The sequence below is a fragment of the Oncorhynchus masou genome, chromosome 18 (genome assembly GCF_036934945.1).
Source record: "Oncorhynchus masou masou isolate Uvic2021 chromosome 18, UVic_Omas_1.1, whole genome shotgun sequence".
NCBI lineage: Eukaryota > Metazoa > Chordata > Actinopteri > Salmoniformes > Salmonidae > Oncorhynchus > Oncorhynchus masou.
The window spans coordinates 15885876-15893762 of NC_088229.1; positions in this window are offsets into that span (position 1 = coordinate 15885876).

Sequence of the window (7887 nt, forward strand, 5' to 3'; positions counted from 1 at the left end):
TCTTAAACGGAAGCAAATACCCAGAAACGGGGAGGGACCTACCTGAATTTGTCAAATAGAAACTCTTGTTTTAGTTGCAACTGTTTGGACAAGTTAGGAGGTTCGATTAATCTAGCCCAGGCACCTGTGTAGGCGTGTTTCACAACAGCTGAAAGCTGCCTCCCGGGCATGAGCCAGGTGCCCTGTTCTGTACAACAAAAGCGGCGTAATTAAGCATGTGTAGTAATAAGTAGGATTCTGTGTTTTCATATGCAAAAGTAATTACTTTTGATGAAAATGCTTTATCTGCCTTCCCAATGAAAACTCATTTGAAAATTCCTATTTGAACTTGTGGAAAAGAGCTGTTGTATGCCACTTTTTGGAGTTAGCTGATGCACCATGTTGTTTTTGTACTTATTGAGAAAGGAGGGAAGATGTTTATAAATAAACCTAGAAGCTGATGTTCTGTTCCAAACTGATGCCCCTGGACTGTCGGGCCAAAGGGATTCGTAAAAATCCGAGTCATAGTAGTCGTGTAAAAAAAGCTGAATTAGCATTAGAAACCAAATCAATAAAGTTGTGATGAAATCTTTTGACCTGGATAACTAAGAAATAACTGGATAGAATAATTTATAGACGGAGGTGGAAAATTAGGCGAGGCTGAGGGTTTTGGATCAATGTTACCTGGGGGTGTCTGATGGGGATTATGAGTTTGCTAGAGACAAGGGAAATCTGTTTGACATGCTGCTTAAGTAACTGATTTCAACTCTCTCCGGGAGTTAATCCCCTGTATGTATCCTCCCTGGCAGAAGGCCATGAAATTGTCATAAAGTTGATTAATGATTGCTGCTCCTGTCTCTTCGTGTAAGCCCCATTTGCTCTAATTCGTACGGTGTCTGATAATGTAGGGAGAGGGGGTTTGTGTCCTAACAAACAGATACTGGTGCAGCCACATTGGTTCAACGTCATAAAGAGTATCATGAATGCGTTGGGTGAGTTGGAGACAGTGCTAGTCCGGTAGAGTGAGCCGTCCTCACCTGCTGTGTCACACGAGCTGGTCTTATTACTCCTATTTTTTTTGTCTGTCTGCGGAACAGAAGAAGTGTCATCCCTGTTCTTCGTGCCTATTTGTGCCTGAGGCATACCGTTTTAGGTCTCATAAATGTCCCTTATGTGGCATCAAAAAGGGGAAATTTTTGAATGGAAGGTTTTAATCTTGTTGTTTATGGATTTCCTAAGCAGGGCACCTGTCAAGGGGGTTATTTCTGAGGTTGCAGATGATATACCCACCAACAGGTGTTGCTCTAATTAGGGTTGTGAGGTCTGCAACAAAACAGGTGCCTTCCAGGTAACATTTAGTGGTTAGAGTGATTGGACTAGGAACCAAAAGGTTGCAGGATCAAATCCCTGAGCTGACAAGGTAAAAATCTGTCCTTCTGCCCCTGAACAAGGGAGTTAACCAACTATTCCTGTTCTATTGGGAATTTTAAAAAATGTCTTAACTGACTTGTCTCGTAAAAGACCGTTTCAGGACAGACATTCACCTGTAGTTTTCCTTAAGGCCACCAACAGCAGTTAGGGACCGTCAACATAGTGACAAATCAAATGTTTCAAATTCCAATAGCTTTTGACCATTACTCCTAAAACGTTCAAACCTGGTTGTAGCTAACCCGATGGCATAGGCACACATTGCACACCGTTTTTTGTTGTTGATTTACATCTCTCACTATTTTAAATTATTTATTTACATTTTTTAATTTCAATAGCTCAATGGTCATGTGACCTAATGACTTCAAACAAGATTCTGAATGTCCACTCAGTGGGCCTACATATTGCACACACTTTAGTTTGTCCATTTTAATCTCACAAGATTTTACATGAATTTTTCAAAATGTAAAATGTCAATCTCTCCTTGGTCATGAGACCAATGTGATTTTCTGGATTTTTCCCCCCATTTTGTCTGTCATAGTTGAAGTGAACCTATGATGAAAATTACAGGCCTCTCTCATCTTTGTAAGTGGGAGAACTTGCACAATTGGTGGCTAACTAAATACTTTTTTTGCCCCACTGTATATCATAAATTCCTCAACTACATATATCCTAAATTCCTCAACTGCATATATCATTAAAAAAATCCTCAACTGCATATATCATAAATTGTTATTGCAAATAGAAGTATTATGTTCATCAACTGACATTTTCAGATATTATTTTCACAAACACACTTTAACACACTTTGGTCCTTACAATTAATTCTGTATTGTCATAGATTTGGTGGGCACTGTCATCTGTGTTTGTGATATGACTTTTTTTAAGCACATACTGATGAAACGGTCACTTAATATTTCTTTGTGAAAGTCTGCAAACGCTCTACATTTATTCACTCTGTGATAGGGTTGAAGAGAATCTGAAATGTACATCAACCAGGGATAAAGAGAAAGTTAACACTGTGAAATGTTTCGTACTTATTTGAAGTAAAGTGTCTGACATGTTGGAAAATATTAAAGGTCTACAATTTGTATTAATTGATTTACTGGCCACCATTACTGTGATTACATGTTCAGTATATATGTATTGACCAGTCTACCTCACCAGCTCATTCTCCATCCCTGCTATGGACAATTAATAATATGAGTCTCGTACTTTGCCCTTTTCCTTTATTGTTGATATTAACTATGAAAGGAGATATTATCTGTCTCTCTCCTATTGTGTACCACTGTTAAATAGCGTGGGGAAAAAAACTGGGAAAATAAGTACTTAGAACTACCAATTATTATAGATAAATATTAAAGAAAAGGGTAAACACAACACTGGACTGAACCCCCTAATTGTCAAACTAATATTAATGTACAACAATATAGAAGAGACATGACTAGAGGTTATGCAATATGGGTGTATATCCACTGCACGCTTCTTAGTTGTGTAATTGACATGACCAAGGAGCTATTGCAATTTAAAATGATGAAAATGGTACATTACACTGTGTAGTTTTACAGTACACAAACAAGAGTGTGTAATATAGAAGGGTAGTCAGTGTACATTCTGCACCTTGTTTGAAGTCAGTAGGTCACATAACCAAGGGGCTATTGAAATGTGTCATTTTTTAAAATTAATGTAAAATCTTGTGAGATGAAAATGGACAAACTAAAGGGTGTGCAATGTGTAGGCCCACTGAGTGGACATTCTGAACCTTGTTTGAAGTCACTAGTTCACATGACCAAAGAGCTATGGAAATTCAAATGTGAAAAAAGTTTGTACTTATTCAACTTGGAATACAAAATGCTGCTCACAAAGCAAATTAATGTCCAAATTATGAAAATAAGACCTGTGCAATATTGTGCGAAATTTTTCCAACATCATGACACTTATTTGGAGTCTGTGGCTCAAGTGGTTGTAAAGCTATTGAGGTTTGAAAGCGTGAATATCCATCGAATATCCAACTTGAAACTGTCTTTACCTCGGTAACAAAAATATAAACGCAACATGTAAAGTGCTGGTCCCATCTTTCATGAGCTGAAATAAAGATACCAGAAAGTTTCTATATTGGCACAAAATGTGTTTTCATCCCTGTTAGTGAGCATTTATCCTTTATCAAGATAATCCATCCACCTGACAGGTGTGGCATATCAAGAAGCTGATTAAACAGCATGATCATTACACAGGTGCACTTTGTGCAGGGGACAATTAAAGGCCACTCTAAAATGTGCAGTTTTTGTCAGGACCTGGTTACTAACTCGGGTCTCCGGTGTGAGAAACAGTCACTTAGTAAACTGAGCCACTAATAGTCGGCAGAACCCAGAAGATGAGGCAGACACAGCAGTACTAGAGACGGTGATTTAATAAAGAAAAATGTATATTCTCCAAGACAGAAGGAAAAACCACAAAGTGGTAAGAACAGCAGGGAAAAAACAAACCTCAAAAGAATAATCAAAAATAAACAAGAACAAAACCAGAGTACCTCAAGAAAATCCAACTAGAGAAACAAGAGTTCACAGCATGGCTGGGTGCTAACATACAAACACAGAGCAAAGAACTGAGGAAAACTAAGGGTTTAAATACAATCAAGGAAAAGGAGGCACAGGTGCAAATAATAACTGGGAACAAGGGAAAACAAAAGGGTCAAAAAGCACAATGGGGGCATCTAGTGACCACAACCCTGGCCAAATCCTGACAGTTTTGTCACACAACACAATGCCACAGATGTCTCGAGTTTTGTGGGAATGTGCAATTGGCATGCTGACTGCAGGAATTTCCACCAGAGCTGTGGACTTCTCCACCTGTGGGATCATTTGAGTTCAGCCAGTCGGTGGAGGTGGGGGGGGGGGGGGCAATCAGCATTCATGGCTCGACCACCAATGCTTATAATTTTTGGGGGGAATACTTTACCACCTGTACAGTAGGTGGCGGCATGCACCTCTAAAGCTTGTTTGCGGACCACCATAATACCATAGATGAAGAAGATTCATCGAAAGTGTTTGTAAGTGGGATGCACTTTTGAGCGTTACATCCCAAGGGGTTTGTGCTGATTGTACGGAGATTGTGACAGCTGGTTAAATGGTGTCCCTTGAGCAGGCTAGAACAAGATTTATGTCAGGAGAAGAGCAATATTATCACATGGAGGAATGGAAGGAAGAAGAGAGGCAGAGTAGGTTTAAGAGAGAGAAGGAGGAAGAGGGTGAACTTGAGTCTGTTAAAAATAGCTGGAAAAAGGGAGATGGTTTGTTAAAGAAAATGTTTATCATTGTGTGAGCAAGGTGAGCTGAAGGCAGGAGGAGAAATGGAAGTAAATGAGGGCAAAATATCGGAGGTGGTCGGTGTGGTGAAGTTCTCGGAACACGAGGCCTGCACCGAGGGTTAGGATAAAGATGAGTCTGTGACAGTAGGAGTGATGTTTTTGGAAAAAGTGGACCCTTGCCTTTTGGCTGATACATTTCTGGTTTCAGGGTGGGTGAAAACACAGTTGGGTGCTGTGGAATCGGTGAGGGTAACCAGAAGTGGTCTTGTGATAATTGTTTGTGTTTCTGCTGGTTAGAGGGAGAAGGCTCTCCGTGTTAAACGAATGAGGGCAAGAAATGTGAATTGTTTTGCTCTCAAGAAAAGGCCACCGTTGAAAGGAGTGATTACTGAGGTAGCGGTAAATGTAAAAGTTGACCAACTGAAGGGGAAGATTCCCGGTGTTCGGGATGCTCGTCATTTGGTGCTACTCAGACAGGGTGGTGTGAGTGGTGAAACAGAAGAGTCGTTTTCTGTTCTTTTGAGTTTTGATGTTGAGTCTTTGACCGACAAAGTGATGTTAAGATATATAAGTTATCCTGCATGAGCTTTTGTGCCGAATACATTATGTTGTTACAGGTGTCAAGCGTATGGGCATGTGGCAGCAGTGTGTAGGAGGGAGGTTCCTAAGTGTGAGAAGTGTGCAGAAGGGCATGAGACAAAGGAATGTGTAGCATTGGGGAAAGTAGTGGTATGTGTTAAATGTAGGGGTGCCCATGGGGCTGGGGATCAGAAATGTCCCGTGCGAGAGGCAGGTTGTGGTTTCTAGGATTAGAGAAGTGTGGAAGTTGTCATATGCTGAGGCAGTGAAGAAAGTAGATAGATGGGTCAAGGGGGAGGGATCCGGAAAGCAGTGGTGTGAGTAGTAGATCTGTACCTGTACAGAGGGATAGGGCAATTTACAGTACCAGTCAAAAGTTTAGACACACCTACTCATTCAAGGGTTGTTCTTAATTTTTTACTATTTTCTGCATTGTAGAATAATAGTGAAGACAATACTATGAAATAACACATATGGAATCATGTAGTAATCAAAAAAGAGTTAAACAAATCAAAATATATTTTATATTTGAGATTCTTCAAAGTAGCCACCATGTGTGTCATATGTGTTATTTCATAGTTTTGACTACAATAGTAGAATAATAGTAGAACAGTAGAATGAGTAGTTGTGTCCAAACTTTGGACTTTTACTGTCTGTTTCAGTAAGATTGGATTTTTAGCATTTATAGTAATGGTTATCAACTGTACTGCAGCAATGGGGCAGCAGGGTAGCCCAGTGGTTAGAGTGTTGGGTTAGTAACCGGAAAGGTTGCAAGTTCATATCCCTGAGCTGACAAGGTTGTTCTGTCGTTCTGCCCCTGTACAGTCAGTTAACCCACTGTTCCTGGGCCATCATAGGAAATAAGAATTTGTTCTTAACTGCCTTGCCTAGTTAAATAAAGGTTAAAAAAATGGAACATTAGTAGAAGAAAAGTGAGTTTCTGGTGGAAGCTGCAGAGAGGTATTTGGGTGTTCAAGACTTGATGTAAGAAGAGTTACAGTGGTGATCCTTTCAGGCTGTTGGCCTGAAGTAGTGCCAAATAGATTTAAATGGTGGTATTATTTATTTATTTTTTCAAGCAAAATATAAGAGAGTTATACACCAGTCTAGTAGGAGGCGGTAAAGCAACATTTATTGGATGCCAACCACAGTTAAACCTCATCAATGAAGAAGATTAATCAAACCACCTCAATGATTACACAAATAAATTGACAATGCTTTGCTAGGAAAGTAAAGTATTGGTGTTTGGATTTCTATAAAATTACGAATATGGTCTGTGGTGGATTTACCTGCTGGTTTACATTGTGAGTATTGAAGTGGGACATCTTAGCTAGTTAACGTTAACTGTCAAATTCTGTAACTAACATTAGCTAGCTTGCTAACATATTTACAGGCTGGATCATGTTGTGCTCTATTGTATTGTTGTATGTTTTAATGATGTAATGTATTGATTGTTGCTGCCTTCTTGGCCAGGTCTCCCTTGAAAAAGAGACTCTGGGTCTCAATGGGCTTTTCCTGGTTAAATAAAGGTTAAATAAAAAAATACATTTTAAAAGCAAATTATCTTTTATTGGTCACATACACATGGTTAGCAGATGTTATTGGTCACATACACATGGTTAGCAGATGTTATTGGTCACATACACATGGTTAGCAGATGTTATTGGTCACATACACATGGTTAGCAGATGTTATTGGTCACATACACATGGTTAGCAGATGTTATTGGTCACATACACATGGTTAGCAGATGTTATTGGTCACATACACATGGTTAGCAGATGTTATTGGTCACATACACATGGTTAGCAGATGTTATTGGTCACATACACATGGTTAGCAGATGTTATTGTGAGTGTAACGAAATGCTTGTGCTTCTAGTTACAACAGCCGTCATATCGCTTAGGAAGGAGACACATTCTGTCTCCTAGAGATGAACGTACTTTGGTGAGAAAAGTGCAAATCAATCCCAGAACAACAGCAAAGGACCTTGAGAAGATGCTGGAGGAAACAGGTATAAAAGTATCCAAAGCTTTGGTGCTTTGCTGCAGGAGGGACTGGTGCTCTTTACAAAATAGATTGCATCATGAGAAAAAAAAGTGGATATATTGAAGCAACATCTCAAGACATCAGTCTGGAAGTTAAAGCTTGGTTGCAAATAGGTCTTCCAAATGGACAATGACCCCAAGCATACTTCCAAAGTTGTTGCAAAATGGCTTAAGGGCAACAAAGTCAAGGTATTGGAGTGGCCATCACAAAGCCCTGACCTCAATCCCATAGAAAATTTGTGGGCAGAACTGAAAAAGCATGTGCGAGCAAGGAGGCCTACAAACCTGACTCAGTTACACCAGCTCTGTCAGGAGGAATGGGCCAAAATTCACCCAACTTATTGTAGGAAGCTTGTGGAGGGCTACCTGAAACATTTGACCCAAGTTAAACAATTTAAAGGCAATGCTACCAAATACTAATTGAGTGTATGTAAACTTCTGACTGTGAAGATATAAATAAGAAATAACAGCTGAAATAAATCATTCTCTCTACTACTGTTCTGACATTTCACATTCTTAAAATAAAGTGGTGATCCTAACTGACCT